We start from the raw sequence: 21,813 nt of genomic DNA, 5'->3' as shown, positions 1-21,813 counted from the left end.
AAGGATAGAAACAAAACTTGCAATTATATTTAAACATTTTCATGAAATTACCCTCATATACTTCAATAATCAATGAGCCACAAGCTTTTATAGTTAAGTGGAATAACAAATTACTTAACATTATGCAAAGTACACTGGTAATTAAGCATATAAGAAACATACAGTTTATATTGGGAAAATTAAAATTAAAATTGTTGAACAGACAGTTATCTTCAGAAAAATGATAATTGCCATTTGGCTGTGCATTCAAGAATCTAAAAGATTGATTGAAACTGGCTTTTGTCAGTTTGCAAATATACTCAATAGTTGATAGACAAAACACTGGCAAAATGATACAAATATGACCTCATAATGTTCCCAAGAAGCAGGGCCTCATTCTTTCTCTCTCAATGCCTGTGCAAAAGCTTCTTCAAAGTACATTCACTGTTCTCAGTCTTGTTAAAAGTTCCAACACTCCACAAAAGAGAGTGAAGCAGAGGTGTTAGCATTCAGGGCCACATTATTTGATGATAATCCAGGAAGGGGGACCCTGGAATAGATAAATGATTACAGACATTCAGCTATCAGTGGATCCTTTGACAATGTGTCCCTCCTGCACTTGGTCTAGGTCTCTGACTCCTTCAATTTATGCTGAATCAACATTTTAAATGTGTGTGTTATGGATGATGTTACCTTGTAAATTGCAGCCCTTTTATTGTAATATTGCTTTCCTGATAGTAAGTAATGGTTTATGAAATGCCATCCCCCGATTAATGTGTCTGAATACAGTGTCTTTCTAAGCTATTTTGCTGCATTTCTTTAAAAATATACGTGTCTTAGTTGTGTAATTTCTAGACCTAAAGAAAGGGATTTAGAACATTCTGAAAGAATACAGCTTGGGCTGAAGGTGTATCCCTTTAGATACAACTATCCAAAGCCATCTGTGTTTGCATTACTGGCAGTACACCTATGCCAGAGTATCACAATGTAGCCTGTAATCCCAGACTTCTTTTAAGGAGCTTAATGGTCTCTTCAGTGGATTTTTCTAACAATTTGAAGGGATGGTGATCTGTGACAACAGCTGTGGATTTTTTACCATATAAAAAGGCTTGAAGCTTATGGAGATCCCATACTGTCCTCAAACATGTTTTTCTACAATCATATATTTGACTCTCAGCTAAATTCTACCACTGAGATAAACTTCTCGGTGTTCCTATCCCTGTAAGGAAACCTGGCTGAGTACATCTTTATGACCATGGCTTGATGCCTTTATCTGTGCTATGAACTCTTGACTTTACAAACTCGATAAAGATAAACCAAACACTGGAAAAGGCTGCAGGCAAACGGACCAAGTAAAACAAGTTTACCTGACCTAATGTCCTTTCTTTGCACTTATGTCCAAGTGGTAAAAATACAGTAAACCAAATGTCGACCACACCGTGTTGCTTCAAAATGAAAAAAATATTTATTTAAGCGATACCAACTTCAGTAAATTTTGGTTAGTTAAAACAACACAAAATAAAACGCTTTTCATTTCCAACAGTTCAGAAACTTTTTCAAATCACCTGTACTCCGCCCCTTTTCTCCTTTTTATAGTGATGGTGACATCACTATCTTTTAAAGGTACAAGTCCCCCCAAGGTACATTGTGCTTTTAAAATATCAAAGTTTTGTATTACTCTGTCACATATTATCAAATAAACATCACATAAAATAAACATTTTCTATCCTTCTTTTGTCTATCCAAAAGCGAAAAAGTTTGTTGCCAAAAAAACTTAAAAGTTCAACCTTATGGCTTGATACAATATGTAAACACCATAATATAATTGCGCACTGTGCTACTTATGTGTGTACTAATGTGAGGTCGCGTGTATAATGACAACTCTAGTAATATAAATTTATTTCTTTGTTTACATGTATACTGTCTGTCTGTAACATAAAAACATCAGACCATTATAACACAATGTACACTATGTGGGCTCAGTTTTGTAAGAGCAAATAAACAAATAAATTTATATTACTACAGTTGGCATTATACAAGTGACCTCGCATTAGTACACACATAAGTAGAGCAGTGCACACATATTATGGTGTTTACATATTGTATCAAGTCATGAGGTTGAACTTTTAAGTTTTTTTGACAACAAACATTTTCGCTGTTGGATAGACAAAAGAAGGATAGAAAATGTTTATTTTATGTGATGTTATTTGATAATATGTGACAGAGTAATACAAAACGTTGATATTTTAAAAGCACAATGTACCTTAGGTGGACTTGTACCTTTAAAAGATAGTGATGTCACGATCACTATAAAAAGGAGAAAAGGGGCGGAGTACAGGTGATTTGAAAAAGTTTCTGAACTGTTGGAAATGAAAAGCATTTTATTTTGTGTTGTTTTAACTAACCAAAATTTACTGAAGTTGGTATCGCTTAAATAAATATTTTTTTCATTTTGAAGCAACACAGTGTGGTCGACATTTGGTTTACTGGATTTTTACCACTTGGACATAAGCGCAAAGAAAGGACGTAAGGTTAGGTAAACTTGTTTTACTTGGTCCATTTGCCTGCAACTCTTGACTTTAATCAGGACTGGCTAGCACAGTGTGTGGGCCCAATCAAGACCCCCTGATGTTTTGGAATGCCTGATGACATGGCAGTGTCCAAACAACCTTACCTGACTGTATTTTTCAGGTTCATTGAGCAAGACAAGTGGCTATTTTGTTTTAGTGAGGGATAAGTAATACCCCTCCCTCTCAAGGAATGCCCTTACATGCTACTTAGTAACAGGAGTAGACCATGCCTGATAGCCTTCTCCTTGGCAGGGATTAGCGTGTTCTTGCCACCTCCTACTTGATGACCAAGACAGGATACTTCTGCCATTGCCAATTGGCATTTTGTGTCTTAATAATCAATATTGCCATTTTCCATCTGCGTAGTACCTCCATCATATGCTGAACATTTTCATGCAAGACCACCCATAGGTATAGCAATACCATCCATATTAGCAAGAACACTGTCACCCATTCTTGCCAGGAAACAATCTGCAAGCTTCAAGGAGACTATTAGGGCATTTTACATGCATTTTACATCCAAAAAGTCTTTGCAGTAAATTAATTCCAAAATGTGTAGCAAAAGAGGACATTTTCCTTACTGTGGATGTCAAGATTGCTTGCTCATTACCTTTAGTCAAGTCAATAGCAGTTCAGTACTTGGTACTTCCCAACTGCTCTCAGAATTCATCTTTCATAGGCAGTGGATACACTTTTGACTCCTTGTAAATATTTCATTTTCTATAATGTATACAGAATCTAGTGCTCCCATTTTTTTAAATGAGAGAATACCGGTGAGATCCAGGGATTGTTGGATTTTAGACCCAACATCTCTAGCACTTCTTTCTGCTTATTTTCTGCTTTTTCTATTTGAATTCCTCTTACACCCTATATGGAGCCAATCTGATTGGCCATTGAAGCCATGTGTCCACACAGTTCTCTGCCAATTTGGTATATCCACTCTTAGCAATGAAGTTTTGTCTAAACTCCTGTAAAACCTTTTAGATTTCCTAAACCTGGGTAAGGGAGAGCTGCATTACATCATTACTTATTCAACACAGGTGTTAGACAAAGCTTCAGTGAGAATGTCTGCCTGGTGATCTCCCTTGATTCTTCCTGTAAAGTTCTGACAGTACTGAATGCCGTTATCTACATCATGTTAAATTACAGAATTTATGTTTATGCTTTATACATGGCATATCAATTACATAGCTAACATTGCTTACCTTTCTCACAATACTACAGCAATTATAAAATGACCTCATAATGCTCCCTGCAGCTTAGTTTGTTGAGAAGGGATAAGCACCATCACCTTTTGCCTAACTATGCATTTTGGCCTCTAGCTGCCCGGACATACCAGACCGTTTTTTTGTAGTTGAGCCTGTGATAGGTGCTCCTACATCAACCCCACATGCTTCCTAAGCCTAGTCTTAAATTTTAGGACACACTCCAAAATGTCCACTTTTGAAAATCACATTTGTCCACTAACTCATCACAAATTAAATCTAAGCCCCCCCCCCCATAGAAAAGAGTGAGTATCTTGTGTCTTTAAGAAGCATATCAAGGACTGAATGTGCATATATAAATAGTGGGCATGTGTTATATTCAGTGCCATTTTGAAAGTGCAGCCAGAGAGAGAGCATGTATGATTGAATGTAACTAGTTTCTATATAAGTTACCTAAGTTAAAGTTAATAAGCTTCAATCGTGATGTGTTTATACATAATAAAGCTGCTTGAACAGAACCCACAAAGACTCGTCTATTACATCCTGACTAGATGAGCAACATGGTGTCAGAACCGGGATGCCAGACACTGATATTCAGAACCATGAGGTGCAGAGATAACAGTGAAGGTAAACTAAGAGAAACTAGCCTGAAAAAGAGCCAGAAAAGAACCAAAGGTAATGAAACTTGCACGAACAGTTTATTTTAGAAAAAAAGATAGAACAGAGCATTACAAGGGTACAAACTACATTATTAAACAAACGAGAGGCACAAAAGGTTTATTAATTAAACAAAATGTCTAAGATTAAGATATTTGATAAAATGATTATCAGAAAAGCAAAACGAGAATATTTAAAGCAAAACTGGTGCGTTTAAAGCAAAACAGGCATGTTTAGAGTAAAACGAGCACAATAAAAGTGCAATGGGCATGAAAAGAGATTAAATGAGCAAAACAAATATAATAAGGGTAAAAAGGGTACATTAAGCATGAATAAAGCAAGGCAACTGCATTTTTTGGCAAAGTGCTGTATTTTGGCATATCTACCACCTTCGTATTGTATCAAGGGCATAGCTAGAGTTATTCAAAGTATTTCAAGTTGTGTAAAAGTGCTTACAGTGTGTGCTTATTACTTTGCGTGTATTCCAAAGAGTTTATTTGTGTGCAAAGTGCAACTATTTCATGACGTACGGTCAAAGTACAGCCATTTTGAAAAGTTTCTTGTGCTGGGTGTGTCTATTCACAAAGTACTGCCATTACAGAGTGTTTCTTGGACTGTAAAGAATTATCTAGCAAGGTACTGCCATTTTGGGGAAGTTTTCAGTGTGCAGTGTACTGTTTATTTGCAAAGTGCAGTTACTTTGAAATGTTTCTTACTCTGAACTTCTTCTGCCCAGTTCATTCGCACAGTGCAGTTATTTGAAATGTTTCTTATACTAAGAGGTAATTTCTTGCAGTACAGTAATTTTGAGAGTATTACAGTGCCCAAGAGAGTTATTTTGCAAAGTTTAGTTATTCAAAGGTTTGTTGTATCATTGAACAAAGTTACAAATACTGGCATAAATTTCTGGCATATGTGTATGTGTGTGTGTTCATGCAAAATCCCTCGCTGGTATGTGTTAATATGGCAGACAGATTTTGAAAGCCCTCACCACCTGTATTTGATCAGAATATTGCAGTGAATTAGAGAATATTTGAGCAAGAGTATGATATTTTTATAGAAGCAGCTTATTCTGACAAAGATGCGCACACCAGGGCATTCATTTTGCTAAACCTAGCTGGGTCAGAGGCCACTGAAAGAGAGTGTTCATTTGTGTATGCACCAGCAGCATATGAGGGAGAAGGTGAAAATCATCATATTGTTGTACAGGCAGAATCAAGGGAAGACCCTAAGTATTTGAAGTGCAAATTCAGGGAAATGTGCAACCCCTTAACAAATATTATATTAGAGAGGCATTTGTTTTATACAAGAGATCAGAAACCAGGGGAAGCTTTTGCAGCTTATATTATTGACCTGAGAAACAAAGCTAAAATGTGTCAGTTTTGTGATGTAAAAGATGAGTTAATAAAGGACAGGCTTATGTGTGACATTAATAGTGTTGCTGTGAGAAAGATTTTGCTTCATGATAGTGATTTGACATTGAGTAAAGCCACTGAGATTTGTCAAATCCATGAAATTACAGAAAGGCACACAAGTATGCTTGCAAGTGACAAGAACATGGATTCAGCAGGCTCCAGAGCAAATGTAAATAGCATGCAACATGTGGCAAACAGAAGCAGGCCTAAGCACGTGGCAGCCACCACCCCTGCTGATTCATCAGGGAAACTACTAAGTTTTCTCAGCAAGTTCTAAGAAATGAGCATGCTCAGTGCTCTACAAGCGTGAGTCAGCAAAACGCAAATCTAGCTTTATTGTTAATTGTCACAATTGTGGTGCCAGTCATAAGTCTAAAAGAAAAAAAAAATGCTTAGCATTTGGTCAGCAATGCAACAAGTGTAAAAAATGGATACATTTTCAAAAGTTTTGCAAATCAAGTACGCCCCACACAGGTTTAAAGAAGGGTCACTCAAAAAAATAAGTTGATCATATAGAGAGCTGCAATTCTACTTTCTATGTAGATGGTGTAGCAGTAATTGGTGAAGAGGTTGATGCAGTGAATTTGTTGGCAAAGAATGAAGTGTTTTGTACTGTCCCGATCAATGGTAAATCCACTGAGCTCAACACAGACACTGTTTCAAAGTGTAGTGTTATATCAGCAGACACATTTGCTAAGGTGAGAACCAATCAACTCAATGTGGTTAGTAGTGCGAAACTTGTTTCTTATGGAGGTGAAGAAATTCAAACCTAAGGCTCAGTAGTGCTTTCATGTTATTTGGCTAGGAACTGTTACAGCTTGTTATTCTATGTAGTTCGAAGACCTGTGCAGTCATTACTGGGTCTCAGAGACAGTTTGAGAATGAATATGCTTTCTTTTACCAAAGAAGTTCATCATATAGGCACATATCGTAGTTCTATGATTCCTGAGTGGTAAATGGTATCAAAAGCCTTGGCCAGATCAAGGTAGACTGTATGAACTGCCTTGCCTTCATCCACAGCTCTGGTGACTGACTCAAAGAAGTCGACCAAGTTGAGCAGGCATGATCTACCCTTCACAAAACCAAACTGAGTGGGATCCAGAATGTGGAGATTCCATATATCCTTTTTTATTAGGTCCATGATGATGCGTTCCATAGCTTTGTATATCAGACTCGTCAGGCTAATGGAGCGATAGTTCCCAGGGTCTGTAGTCACTCCTCCTTTGTGGAGAGGGATAACTGTAGCAGTGCACCATTCAACAGGGACAAAGCCTGAGGTGAGGCTGTGACTGAACAGAGCACACAGATGAGGTGTCAGTTCACTCTGTAGTTCATGTAGAACACAACCAGGGATATTGTCAGGTCCCACAGAAGCTGTATTCTTGGCCTTGGACAGTGCTGTTTTAACCAGTGCAGCAGTAATACTGGGTGCCTGGCAATCTACTGGTATTGTGATTGGTCCTTTTGGGGGGAGAAGGGGGGTAAAGTTGGCACTGAATCTGTCAGCCAGTATACTGGCAATATCTGTTGGCTCGGTTTAGGAGGTACCATTTTGCAGTAGCTCAGAACAAATCTAGGTATTGCCGTAGAGATGCTTTACATAACTATAGAAGGCTTTGTGGTTGTCTTTACTATCTGCTGCAATTCTGTCTTCATATCTAGCTTTAGATTTAGACTTGATGAGGGATCTCAACTTTTTGTTGAGGCAGATAAGGGAGTTTTTCCAGTCTTGGGACTTCACCTTATTCCGCATCAGTTTCCGACTTCTGTTGTAGAGTTTGTTTATAGCAAGGGTCCACACGATTGGCATCCTATTTTTGGAGGAGAGTGTCTTGGTTCTATTGGGCACAGCAAGATCCATGCATCTGTGTACGTCTTTGGACAGTGCATTGGTGTATGATTCTGCAGTCACGTAACTATTCTCCATTTGCATGGATGCCGTGAAGTTAGTTCAAAATTAGCTTTGGAGAAGATTTTCATGGTAGTTACCTTTGCTGGGGGGTGGGGGGTGGGAGGGATGTGGATTTCCAAGGTGATTAGTTTGTGGTCGAATCTAACCAGGGAGGAGCTGACTATTGGTGTAGAGCAACAGTCGCCATGTTAGTAATGACCAGGTCAAGGATGTTGCTGCCTCTAGTGGGGGTAAAAATGATCTGGTCCTGGGCATTGGAATTAATGAACTCCAGGAAACGTTGGGCAAGTGTGTTGGTACATGAGTAATTTACCCAGTTAATGGAGGGGTAGTTGAAGTCGCCTATTAAGAGAGTGCTAGGTTGGACCCTAATATTCTCCAGGGTGCTTAGGAACGTGGAGTGCGAGTCTTGGGACATGGTTGGGAACCTATAGCAGGCTATGACCTGAATCTCTGTCTTACCCAATGTTGGCTGCACCTAAAGTATCTCTGATGCATTATGTTGGGCTACCAGTCTGGAGGTGTGCACATCCTTTATGAATATGGAGACACCACTGCCTTTGGAGCTTCGGTCTAAGTTCTGGGGCCAAAAGTCCACACAAAGTTATTTCTGACGATGGTACTCAATTTACTAGTCAATTGTTTCAGAAATTTGTAAGCAAATGGGACTTTGTACATGTTACTAGTAGCCCAGAATATCCACAGTCGAATGGACTAGCTGAACGTGTAGTGTAGAGTGCAAAGCAATTACTTGAGAGGTCAAAGCATGACAATACCAGTGTCTTTTTGAATTTACTTACTCTCAGGAACATACCCCGTGATGATATACTTGGCTTGCCTGCTCAGAGACTTCTATCCAGGCAAATCAGAACAGCACTGCCTGTTATTTCCAGTTTATTGAGGCCTAAAGCTAAAACAATAGAATCATCAGACCCCAATCATTCAGGAAGCATTCTATCTAGAAGTCCAGTTATGATAAATTGAAGAGATTTCTTCATCCGCTGAAAGAAGATGAGACACTGAGGATACAAACTGCGAAAGGTTTCGACTGGATTGGTCAAGTAACAGGTGTATGTGCCAAGCCGAGATCCTACTTTGGAGAATCTGAGGGTGTGGAGTACAGGAGAAATTGCAGACATCTTCTTCCTGTACCAGAATTTATATCATAGCATTGTTCCTGTGATACAGACTCTGGATCTCAGAGCAATCCAGACAATGTTCCTGTTGCAGAACGTGTCTTGATTTCTACTTCCATTCCTGATGATGTTCCTGATATTTCCAAGGTTGAACATTCAGCAGAGACAGTTCCAGTTGATAAGTCTAACTCTCAGTTTTATATCACATGAATTGGTTGTACTTCCAGATCTACTGTGAAATACACAGCGACCTGGACATAACTGTATATATGTACCTAGCTCTGTATAATTGCATGACAAAGAACTGCTTGTATTGTTTGCATGTCAACTGATCTCCTTAGCATTGCACGATCTATTTTTCAAAGAGGGAGGATGTAGAACAGACTGTGTATGCTATGTCTTTAAGAAGCATATCAAGGACTGAACATGCATATATAAATAGCAGACACGTATTATACTAAGTGCCATTTTGTAAGTGCAGCCAGACAGTGAGTATGTATGAATGAATGTAGGTAGTTTGTATATAAGTTACCTAAGTTAAAGTTAATAAGCTTTAATCATGATGTGTTTGTACATAATAAAGCTGCTTGAACAGATCCCACAAAAACTTGTCTATTACATCCTGACCAGATGAGTGACAGCCCCCACCTTGTCACAGTACATTAACTGAAATGCTGAAAATCTATTATCTCTCGGGGCACCTGCCTGTATGTAAAAAGGAGATGGGATAGATGTGTGCCACTCCTCCTTGAACTATTCCTTCAATGCTGTTAACCTGGTCTTAAGGTTATAATTACTCATCTCCTGCAGACAACTATTCTTGATTGGTAGGATGTAGTTTTTATGGTATATGGCCAGAAATGCCTGAGATGGGCTGTTGGAACCCCCAACTTCTACACCACTTCATCCTTTAGCATTCCCTCCCCCTCCAGGAGTCCACTATCTGTACAATAACCCATAGTCGCAGTATACCAATTCAACCTACCTTTCAGAATCTAGAGTCTCAACGATCACATCCCTCAAGTCTTACAAGGTGATATCTGAAAGGGGTGTCTATCTCAGCTCTTTCTTTATGATCATCCCCAGTTCCCTTCAAAAGGAAGTCCAATTCCATTTAACAGTAGTGTTTCAGATTTAAGCTTCCTGCTGGTTCCCAGTTATTCCACTGAAGTAACCACATCAGTGAACTCTTTTGGATTTGCAGGCACTGGCTGGGATACCTTCATGATGTTTCTACCACAAGGTCAGTTCTATGCCTGGCTGCATGTAATTATGTGAACACAAGGCACTGCATCATCAAAATAATTTCCTATTAAAACATCAGCCAATATATCATCAAATGCTACCATTCCACCTGCTTGTTTCTCAGCACCACCCCCTTCCCAGTTCAAATAAACTCTGGCCAGAAATACCTGAGAAGGTGTCCCTTCCATTGCTGTAACTGGGGCAGATGGTCCAAGCAATAAATACTTCTTTCTAACAACTGTAGGCTTAACAATAGTTATGTCTAATGAAATATCCATATTAGCAACAGTTTATTTTCCCACCATCATGATAGGGTAAAGGCACCTATAGTTTTCTAGAACAAATGTAATCTCAGGACAATGCATCACTGTCTGGTGGTACCCATATCAGCTTTATCACTTGACTTTTCTTCTCCACCCTGTCACTTTGGACATTTGAACCATATATGCCCTAGTCATATACAATGGAAATATCTTATTCCAAGACTGTGATATGTACTGGAATCACTACTTCCTTCCTGGCTTGTGAAACCTGCTATGATTGTGCAGACTTCCCCATGGGTTCTATTACGTCCCCTGTAATGCTAGTAAAACCCTCTTTTTGGAAGTTATGGCCTGCTGGCTAGATAGAGGTCAATTGTTCCCAACTCTTCAGTAGTGGTATATTCCTGGTCGTCGGACAGATTCACATAACCTCATGGTAAAGTATTGAGTATGTACTCTCTTATCATAACCTCCCAGCATTTCAGAAGTAGTAATCTGAAATTCACTTTCCTACCTATTAATGTTTAGCTCTGCATCGATGTAACTGACATACTCTGCTGTCTTTTCACCATGGTCCCTTAACTGTTTTCTACTAACTTTAGTTCTTAACTTGAAACATTTAAAAATAACTTTTTTTACTGTCATAATTTAGGCAACCGGCATATTTTATTTTACTGACAGCATATCTTGCATTACCTGTAAGAAACTTTGCTGATCACCTCTGGTCTGTTTAGTGCTGAAAGCACACATATTTATACACTTAAATAAAATTATCATTCAACCATCTCTTTGCATTGAGGAAAAATGTATTACTGACCTTGGCATCCAGAGATTAAGTTTTATTCCTGTTGTTCACGTGCTTGGTGTGACATCTGGAAAGAGGAAGGAGGACAAGGAGACCTGGTGGTGGAATGAAGAAGTACAGGAGAGTATACAGAGAAAGAGGTTGGTGAAGAAGAAGTGGGATTGTAAAAGAGATGAAGAAAGTAGACAAGAGTATAAGGAGGTGAGGTGTATGGCAAAGAGAGAGGTGGCAAAGGCTAAGGATAAGGTGTATGAAGTGTTGTATAAAAGGTTGGACACTAAGGAGGGAGAAAAGGACCTGTACAGATTGGCTAGACAGAGGGACCGAGCTAGTAAAGATGTGCAGCAGGTAAGGGTGATAAAGGATAATGAGGGAAACATACTACAAGCAAGGAGAGTGTTGAGCAGATGGAAAGAGTACTTTGAGGGGCTGATGAATGAAGAAAATGAGAGGGAGAGAAGGTTGGATGATGTGGGGATAGTGAATCATGAAGTGCAGTGGATTAGCAAGGAGGAAGTAAGGATAGCTATGAAGAAGATGAAGACTGGAAAGGCTGTTGGTCCAGATGACATACCTGTGGAAACATGGAGGTGTTTAGGTGAAATGGAAGTGGAGTTTTTAACTAGATTGTTTAATGAAATCTTGGAGAGTGAGAGTATGCCTGAGGAATGGAGAAAAAGTGTTTTGGTACCAATTTTTAAGAATAAGGGTGATGTGCAGAGCTGTTGTAACTACTGCGGGATTAAATTGATCAGTCACAGCATGAAATTATGGGAAGGAGTAGTGGAAGCTAGGTTAAGAAGGGAGGTGATAATTAGTGATCAGCAGTATGGTTTCATGCCAGGAAAGAGCACTACAGATGCGATGTTTGCTCTGAGAGTGTTGATGGAGAAGTACAAAGGTCAGAAGGAGTTGCATTGTGTCTTTGTGGACTTAGAGAAAGCATATGACAGGGTGCCTAGAGAGGAGTTGTGGTATTGTATGAGGAAGTCGGGAGTGGCAGAGAAGTATGTAAGAGTGGTACAGGATATGTACGAGGGTAGTGTGATAGTGGTGAGGTCTGCGGTGGGAGTGACGGATCCATTTAAGGTGGAGGTGGGATTACATCAAGGATCAGCTCTGAGCCCTTTCTTATTTGCAATGGTGATGCACAGGTTGACAGACGAGATCCTACAGGAGTCCCCGTGGACTATGATGTTTGCAGATGACATTGTGATCTGTAGTGAGAGTAGGAAACAGGTAGAGGAGACCCTGGAGAGGTGGAGATATGCTCTAGAGAGAAGGTGAATGAAAGTCAGCAGGACTAAGACAGAATATATGTGTGTGTATGACAGGGAGGATAGAGGAATGGTGAGGATGCAGGGAGTAGAGGTGGCAAAGGTGAATGAGTTTAAGTACTTGGGATCAACAGTTCAGAGTAATGGTGAGTGTGGAAGAGAGGTGAAGAAGAGAGTACAGGCAGGATGGAGTGGGTGGAGAAGAGTGTCAGGAGTGATTTGTGACAGACGATTACCAGTAAGAGTGAAAGGGAAGGTTTACAAGAGGGTAGTGAGACCAGCTATGTTATATGGGTTGGAGACAGTGGCATTGACAAAAAGGCAGGAGTCAGAGCTTGACGTGGCAGAGTTGAAGATGTTAAGATTTGCACTGGGTGTTACGAGGATGGACAGGATTAGGAATAAGTATATTAGAAGGTCACCCCAGGTTGGAAGTTTGGAGACAAAGCCAGAGAGGCAAGATTACGTTGGTTTGGACATGTGCTGAGGAGGGATGCAGAGTATATTGGGAAAAAGATGCTAAGGATGAAGCTGCCAGGTAACAGGAAAAGAGGAAGGCCTAAGATAAGGTTTATGGATGTGGTGAGAGAGGACATGCAGGTGGTTGGTGTGACAGAGCAAGATGCAGAGGACAGGAGGAAATGGAAACAGTTGATCTGCTGTGGCGACCCCTAACGGGAGCAGCTGAAAGAAGAAGAAGAAGAAGTTCACATGCATCTGGAGAAGATGGCGTATCTTCTTCGTGTGCTGGAGCCACTTGTCTCTTTCTTTAGCTTCTGCCTCTCTCTGCTCTTGTTTCTTTTATACTACAAGCTGTTCCATTCTCTCAGCTACTTTAATTTCCAGGCCTCTCATCTCCAATTTCCATCAGTTTCCATAGTTCAACTTACATCATACCTAGTGCCTAATGTTGTCCCTCTGCTGTTTCTGTACAGAGCTAACCAATGCACTTCTGATGCCATATCAGTAGCACTACACATCTCCCTTGAGCATTTAGAGAGCAAAGAACTATGTGAGGATGCTGTTCATAGACTTCAGCTCTGCATTTAATATGGTGGTACCAATGCAGCTGCTAGAAAAACTGGCACATTTAGGAATCAGTAAACATCTCTGCAACTGGATCCTGGATTTCCTGATTGAGAGACCACAGAGAGTGTGCTCAGGTAAGAACACATCAAAGTGCATCATGATTAACACTGGGTTTCCACAGGGATGTGTTCTTAGTCTACTGTTATTCACCATGCTGATCCACGATGGCTATGCTAAGTACAAGTCCAACCATACCATCAAGTTTGCTGATAACACTACAGTCATGGGGCTTATCACAAAGGAGGATAAAAGGGTGTACAGAGATGAGGTGGCATCTCTGATCAGTTGGTGCAGGGGTAACAAACTTGACCTGAATGTAAGCAAGACCAAAGTGATTATCATCAACTTCAGGAAAAGGAGAACAAAACACCCAGTGCTCAGGACCAATGGTGAGAGTGTGGAGAGAGTTAAGAGTATGAAATTCCTGAGTGTAGACATATCAGAAGAGCTCTCATGGTTGGGAAACACCAGCCAACTGGTGAAAAAAGTGCACTAATGCCTCCACTTTTAAAGAAGGATGGAAAAAGCTAAGCTTCCTCCTCATATTCTCTCCACCTTCTGTAGAGGTGCAGTAGAGAGCATCCTCACCTGCAACTTCACAGTGTGGTTTGGAAGCTGCACAGTTACAGTTACAGAAAGGAAGGCACTACAAAGAGCGGTGAGGGTTGCAGAGAAGGTAACAGGTTCTAGTCTTCCATCTATACATCTTTATTCTGCAAGAAGCATCTGAAAGGCCACCAAAATAATACAGGACAACATGCATCCTGTGCATGGACTGTTTAAGCAACTGGCATCAGGCAGGAGATATTGCAGCATCCACTGCAGGACTACAAGATTCAAAAACAGTTTCTACCCTACAGTGATCAGACTTCTAAACTTGGGTACTAGTCCCATGGGACTGGATGTATAAGTCAATTTTTATTTATTTGTGCAATATATAGTAACATATATTTCAAGTAAGTGCAATATTTATTTATTATATCCATATTCAGTATTTTTAACTCACTCAAGTGCAATATTAGACAAACAGGGTAGTTAATTTAACTCAGGGGAGAGTATTCTTTTTGCATATGTGTGTCGGTAAATGTCTCTGCTCTTTCTGGCATGTATTGGGAGTAGTATTGTATTTGTTTGTTTATTCCTCTGCTTGTATGTGTTGCTTCACTTTCCTTTGTAATCTCAAAAATTAAGCTGATGCATGAAATGTAATTTAGGCTACACATGTGTAGTTTTAAATAACAATAAAGTTTACTTTGACTATATTCTGAGATCATCTGAAGACTTGTTAAGTTGCTTTTCTCCTGCATAATTTGAATTTACAACTGCTAACAGCCTACTTCCAGATTCAGTGGACTGAGTGTCAACTGAACCTAAGGCAGCTATCATCTGGTCCTTGCTTAAAAACAAATGCAGGATTTCTCTTGATTTATATATTTATTTATTTATTTGACATTTGTTAACCAGGATGGTTCAACTGGACATAACCCTTTTTCAGTGGAGGCCCAGGGAGAATATCTCCACAAAAACAGCAGTAAGAATACAATGAGATACAGTGGAAGACAAATATTTATAAATTTAACAATATCAGCAGTAATAATAATAGTATTATTAGCAGTAATAATAATATCATCAACAGTAATAATAATATCACCAATAGTAATAATAATATCAGCAGCAGTAATAATAATATCACCAGTAGTAATAATAATATCAGCAGTAATAATAATATCACCAGTAGTAATAATAATATCAGCAGTAATAATAATATCATCAGCAGTAATAATAATATCACCAGTAGTAATAATAATATCAGCAGCAGTAATAATAATATCACCAGTAGTAATAATAATATCAGCAGTAATAATAATATCACCAGTAGTAATAATAATATCAGCAGTAATAATAATATCATCAGCAGTAATAATAATATCACCAGTAGTCATAATAATATCAGCAGCAGTAATAATAATATCACCAGTAATAATAATATCACCAGCAGTAAGAATAATATCAGCAGCAGTAATAATAATATCACCAGTAGTAATAATAATATCAGCAGTAATAATAATATCAGCAGTAGTAATAATAATATCAGCAGTAATAATAATATCACCAGTAGTAATAATAATATCACCAGTAATAATAATATCAGCAGTAGTAATAATAATATCACCAGTAGTGATAATAATGTCATATAACTATAAGTAAGGAGTAAGGAGACAGAGAAGATAACAGAGAAGGAAAAGGAAGGCAGTAGGAAGGAAGCAGAGCTACAGTAGGAGAGGAGTTCAAGCTGGATGATTACAGCGACAAGACCAGGTACTATTAGGATGCAGTTTTAGTGTTTTCTTAAATTCATGCACATTGGAGATATTTCTCAAAGGTAGAGGAAGTTTGTTCCAATGGGAGGCAAGAGAAGAGCTGAAGAGATACTGTCCAATAGATTTATTAGGTTTATAAATTTGAAGTAGATGTTGATCAGAACTTCTGAGAGATCGAGGGGAGGGGTGTAATGAGAGACAAGTGCTGAAAGACTAGGTTTATTCAGTATGGAATGAATAACTCAAAGTTGAGAAAATAAGAGTTTGTAAGGAAACTCTAACCAGTTAAGTGACTTCAGAGCTAGGCAGTGATGGATCTGAAAGACAGGTTGGCAGCCAATCTGGCTACTTTATTATAGGTAGATTCTAATTTGGAAAGAAGAGAAAACTGTAGATTAGTTAGGATTTGTGAACTATAAAAGAGATTAGGTAGAAGGAAGGCATGTGTGAGTGAGATTCTAGTGTCAATGGCAAGGAACCTTTTATTTCTATACAATGAACCAAGCTTTTGGTGAGTTTTCTTAATAAATTGATGTACATGTAAGTCAAATTTGAGCCGATCATCTATGTTCACACCAAGGAGCTTAGTATGAGTTTCAGGGGAAAGGAAGGTATTATTTAGTGAGGGGTTGTTGAATGATGATTTCACATGGTAGAGGGATTTTGGGAAGAAGAGGAAGAGTTTTGTTTTTTGGGGATTAAAAAGAGTTTATGGTTAGATAGCCAGTAAGGTAAAAGGATTTTTTTGGTTGGTTGTGTCTTTGACATCTTTCCGTAATCTTCAGATTTCATTTTTTATTATTCCTATCTTATTCTTTTTAAAAAATAAAGAAACTGTGGTGCAATGTCTACTTATACATATTCACCATATGGCTCTACGGCACACACAGACCTTTGGTTAAAAACTGTTTTGTAAACTACAGAAGTTCAGTTTATAAAAGTCCTATAATGAACTCCGATATATGATAGGGGTGGCCTTAACACCATATGGTGCATGTGCACTGCTGCCTTGGGCTATGACCAATACCTGACATACTGAGAAAAACTTCACAATGTAGGTCTGGACAGTGAAGCCATGACTAATGGTTTCATACAGTTCCAGTCTCTTTACTCTCACCTCAGTGCCTTAGTGGGTTTTTACTGATAGGAGCTTATAGTGTCTTATATTATTTCACTTTTGGACATAGACAATGGTTTCTGGGGCTAATATTACATCTTCAATGGCACCATCCCTTCCTGCTTCTATGGTGTCACACTAACACCAGCCAGGACAGTCTGGCACTCCAAGGTAACAGTTACCATTGGCATCCCCCTTTTCCCATTTTGTACATGGTTTGGGGTGCTGTGTCAACTGTTGCCACCTCTCTCAGTTTAGTGCCACTCTCATACCATCTTTGACCATCAGCCCTGACTGTCACCGATATTCTCACATGCAATCCATCTATTTCTTGGATGGATCTTCATTTCCTCTTTCCTCCTTCTTGTCTCTCCCGTATTTTCTTCACCATACCATCATCTGCTTTCCAGCACATGTGCCCGAACCACCTTAATCTATTCTCCTCAACCTTATGTGCTATTGGAGCTATTTTGCCTTCTGCTCTGATGTCCACATTTCTTTGCCTTACAGCATATATCTTACCACCCATCTCAGACACTTCATCTCCATTATACAAAGCTTTCTCAACCACTCTGCCTTCACAGACCAGGTATCTCTATCATACAAAAGTAGTGATTGTATTGCTATTTTACAAACCTTACTTTTTAGTTACTTTGGCATTTTATATCACACACTATCCGTGACACTGCGCCAGTTGGCTGAAGCCCTCTACTTTTGTCTTTGACCTCATAATTCAGACTTCCCTTCCCCTCAAACACCCCTCTCAGATTTTTAAAGTTGTTAAGATTTGCCACTATTTCCCTTCTATCTAAATTCTCAGCTTCGATTTGCTGCAGGACGCATGCCTTGTCTGAACTCAGTTTCATCCCATGTGCCTCTAGTTTTGCATTCCAGGCTCCTATAATTTCCTGAAGTTCCTGTTCAGAGTCTGCTTGCAAAGTAGCATCACCTGCATATACCAGCTTTGTTGATCTTTCTCCTTCAACCTGATTGCTAATGTTGAGGAGACAAAAGAAAACACACAAAAAATCTTCAACTTCAGGACTAAAAGAACTTGTACCAAACTATTTGCTACAACTTATACTATTCACAAAGCACTGATGAGCTTTAGGGCTGACTGCAAAAGCAGTGTCAGCATTCATTTTCATACCTGCATTCACAAATGCCGGTATAGACATGAATGCTGATATTGTGCTACCGAACAACTGGCATCTGCCAATGGCACCCTATAACCCCCTGCACTGGGAGCAGCTGCCTCCTTCACCCCACCCTATCTATGCTATTATTTGGACTAATTCTACAAATGTTTCTGTGACTTACAACCATCATAGGACTGCTTAATTCAGCTTTCTTGGGACCTTGTCATATGCTTTTACCAAACCAATGAATACCCCTGTTAACAATTATTGACCTCTCCCTGCTGTGTCAAAATAGTTTGTGGTAGTTATAGCAAAAGACATTTCACTTCAAATGATGGTAATCATCAGTTATGCTTAAGCAGTTCTGTGCAGTTGCCCTTATACATTTCAATAAACAGCCAGCCACAAGTTTTAAAGTTGAATAATAGATTAGTTTACTTACAATTTACAAATCACACTGATAAATATATAGAAAAAATGCACCTATCTACAGGGAAATTCAAATACAACTTGTTAAACAGATATTTGTTTTGCAAAGATAGATATCTAGCAGTACCTGCAATTAATACTATCTAAAATGTTGACTGAAACTGGCTTTGCTAACTTAAAAATTCACTCAGTAGTTGAAGAAATGCATGCAAAAATATATAGCCATAACCTGTGCCCTCTGGGAAGCAGGCTTCCAATTTTACTCTCTCAGTGTTCGTGTAAGAGTTCTTTCAAAGTTCATTCACTGTTTCCTATCTTGTTCAACATTTCAACAGCACATGGATGACAGTGAGGTATACTGACACACAGCTCTTAGCAGAAAGTACCAGATTACTTGTTAATAATTCAGCGGTGTGTCCTGGAATAGATCAAGATTACTAGATCTGTATTTGCCCAGGGACAGATGGTCAACAAGAACTTCATCTTTTGAGACGTTTGACGTGTCACTAGGTCTCCCTTACTTTTTTACTTCTTGCTGGGTCAAGATTTTAGTCTGTGCTCTAAGGCTGTCATTGCCTAAAAAATTCTTACCCTTTTATGGCAATATTGGTTCTTTGATAGGAAGTAGCTATGATAAACTGTCCTTTGATTAATGTGTGTGTGTGTGTGTGTGTGTGTGTGTGTGTGTGTGTGTGTGTGTGTGTGTGTGTGTGCGCGCACGCATGTGTGTGTGTGTGTGTGTGTGTGTGTGTGTGCATGCTTGTGTGTGAAAATTGTATCTTTCTTGGTGTCTTTCATACATTTCTACTGAAAAAAGTTAAATATGCTTTAGTTTTAAACAGATTTTTCACACTCAGCTTTCCTCTCCTTTCTTCAGATGCATGTGATTTGCTAAACTCTAGCATGGTCTGCCTAGTAGATTTGGATATTCACTAACTGTGAGGCAGCAAAAGATGTTGGAAATACAATCATTTTGTTTCTGAGTTCTAATGGCTCTTGTTACTGTTTTCATATTATCTGGTTTCCATGGCTTTTGTTACTGTTTTCATATTATCTGGTTTCCATGGGTTGTGTTACTGTTTTCATATTATCTGGTTTCCATGGGTTGTGTTACTGTTTTCATATTATCTGGTTTCCATGGCTCTTGTTACTGTTTTCATATTATCTGGTTTCCATGGCTCTTGTTACTGTTTTCATATTATCTGGTTTCCATGGCTTTTGTTACTGTTTTCATATTATCTGGTTTCCATGGCTCTTGTTACTGTTTTCATATTATCTGGTTTCCATGGGTTGTATTTGCTTTTCCTCTCATTGCTCCCCAACTGGGCATATAAAAAGCTTAATAGAAAGACTTCCATGCAAAAATCCTTGCTTCATGTACCTGAGAAGAGCATAGTCACTCCAGTATGACTGAATAAAAATTAGCAAATTCCTTTCTCATTTATTTAGAATTTCATTACCTATAACTTTTTTCATTTCTTTCAAAACAATATACATACTACTAACTTGATGTTTACAATAAGTCACATTTTAGCTAGCTTTACAAACATGCTTCACCACATTAGGTTTGGGTTCTGGTTGTACAATCAGCATTTATTATTAACCATACTAATTAGTGAATGTCTATACAACAGGTACTGCTCTCGCCCAAAGCCAGACTAAACACGGCAGTTGTCTCAAGATAGGCGGACTTTTCCTTTAAGCTTTATGAACCCATTTGTTTTTATTCCTGTTCTAACCTTTGCCAGCATATAACCAGGAAAGTATATGCCAGTATAGTATCTATTACATATGTATACGTGCACCTTCACAGGTTTTCAGTATTATTTTACATTTTAAAACATTATTTGATATGGGAAAATTTAATTTAGCCAGGTTTCAGTTCAGGTAAGAGAAAACTGATAATTGGTAACGACATGCTTCTAAAAATTACATTTGTTTGCAGAGTTAAGCTTTAAAGGCCACAGTTTAAAATTGTTTTCTTTATGCTTTAAACAGTAAAAAAATGGGTTTTAGGGAAAAAGGCACAATCGAATAAACAAATACTTATGCTTTTACAGCATATTTTACTAACAGGACACAAGTAATCAGAAAAAAATCCAATATTTTATGTCATCAAGTTCTGTGAGTCAACAATATTTTCTGTTGCTTAGCCATCGGGTCCTTACTGAAAGCAAGTATGTCCTATTTTTGACTACACATTTCCCAGGGAAATAAGCTGTAGTGCTGTGAAACTTGGTACAACGTGAACTTTTTAAATTGCTGATCCCTCTTTCAGGGATATGTTCATGGAAATGCTATACATCGCCCTGACAGATCCTTTTTGTTGCTGTCTGTTAGAGTTAAGTAGGCTGTCACTCTGTGGAACTATTATGTTTTATTAACAAAGATGGCTCTATTTGTGTATAAAGTACGATTGCTAGGTGCCACCATGACCTTAATTCAGCAAGTGCATTTCCAATGAATGCATTATTTATAGTTTCCTTCGTACATGTAAAGGTTAGTGTAAATGTATGGAAATGCATGTATCGGTTAATATTTTATTATCTGTAGCCTTTTGACATGCCCTAAAAGAGAGATCATTTAACAAAACCCCTAAGATTAATGTGACATCAGATTAGGAGTTACTTAGGCATTTGTCCCAGTTCAATCAAAATGAATAAAATTCATCAACTAAGATATCTGGAGCTATGAGATAATACAAGTGTAGGCCTGTTGGATTTGCTGGCAACATTAATGAATTTATATCTTCTTAAAACATATAAATAATTACTGAAGGAGTATTAAGCAGACAATACAAACTTTGGATTTCATTTTAGAATACTCAGCAAAAGTCTTTCAGAAAGTCAGTATTCACTTTAAGGTTGGCAGTAAGAATACTAAATTAGGAGGCAATACAACAGGAAATGTAAATGAGTTACAACTGTCTTAGGCTATGTTTTTTCTGTGGTATCTCTCAAATTTCATGAAGAGGATGTCGTTTTTAGTTTTTTAACTTAGACATCTGTTGATATGGTAGTACTGTTTATGTAGCTGGCTCTGTAAAAGACAAGAGCACCGACTTGCCCATTAAATGCTATGTTTATAAATGTGAGTAAAGTATACTGAATCATGGCTTGTTGGGCAGAGACATGCATGAAGGTCACTGATTATATGGATCTGAAAGGCTGACCTAACGGGAAAAGAAATCAAAATAAGTGAAAGTGTCATTATCAAGCAGAACAGCTTTAGAAATACCAGATCGAAACTTTCTA

This window comes from Protopterus annectens, chromosome 4.part0, assembly GCF_019279795.1.
Source record: "Protopterus annectens isolate FY-2018-M chromosome 4.part0, PAN1.0, whole genome shotgun sequence".
In the NCBI taxonomy this organism is placed as follows: Eukaryota; Metazoa; Chordata; order Ceratodontiformes; family Protopteridae; genus Protopterus; species Protopterus annectens.
Note: the sequence above shows the minus strand (reverse complement) of the source record.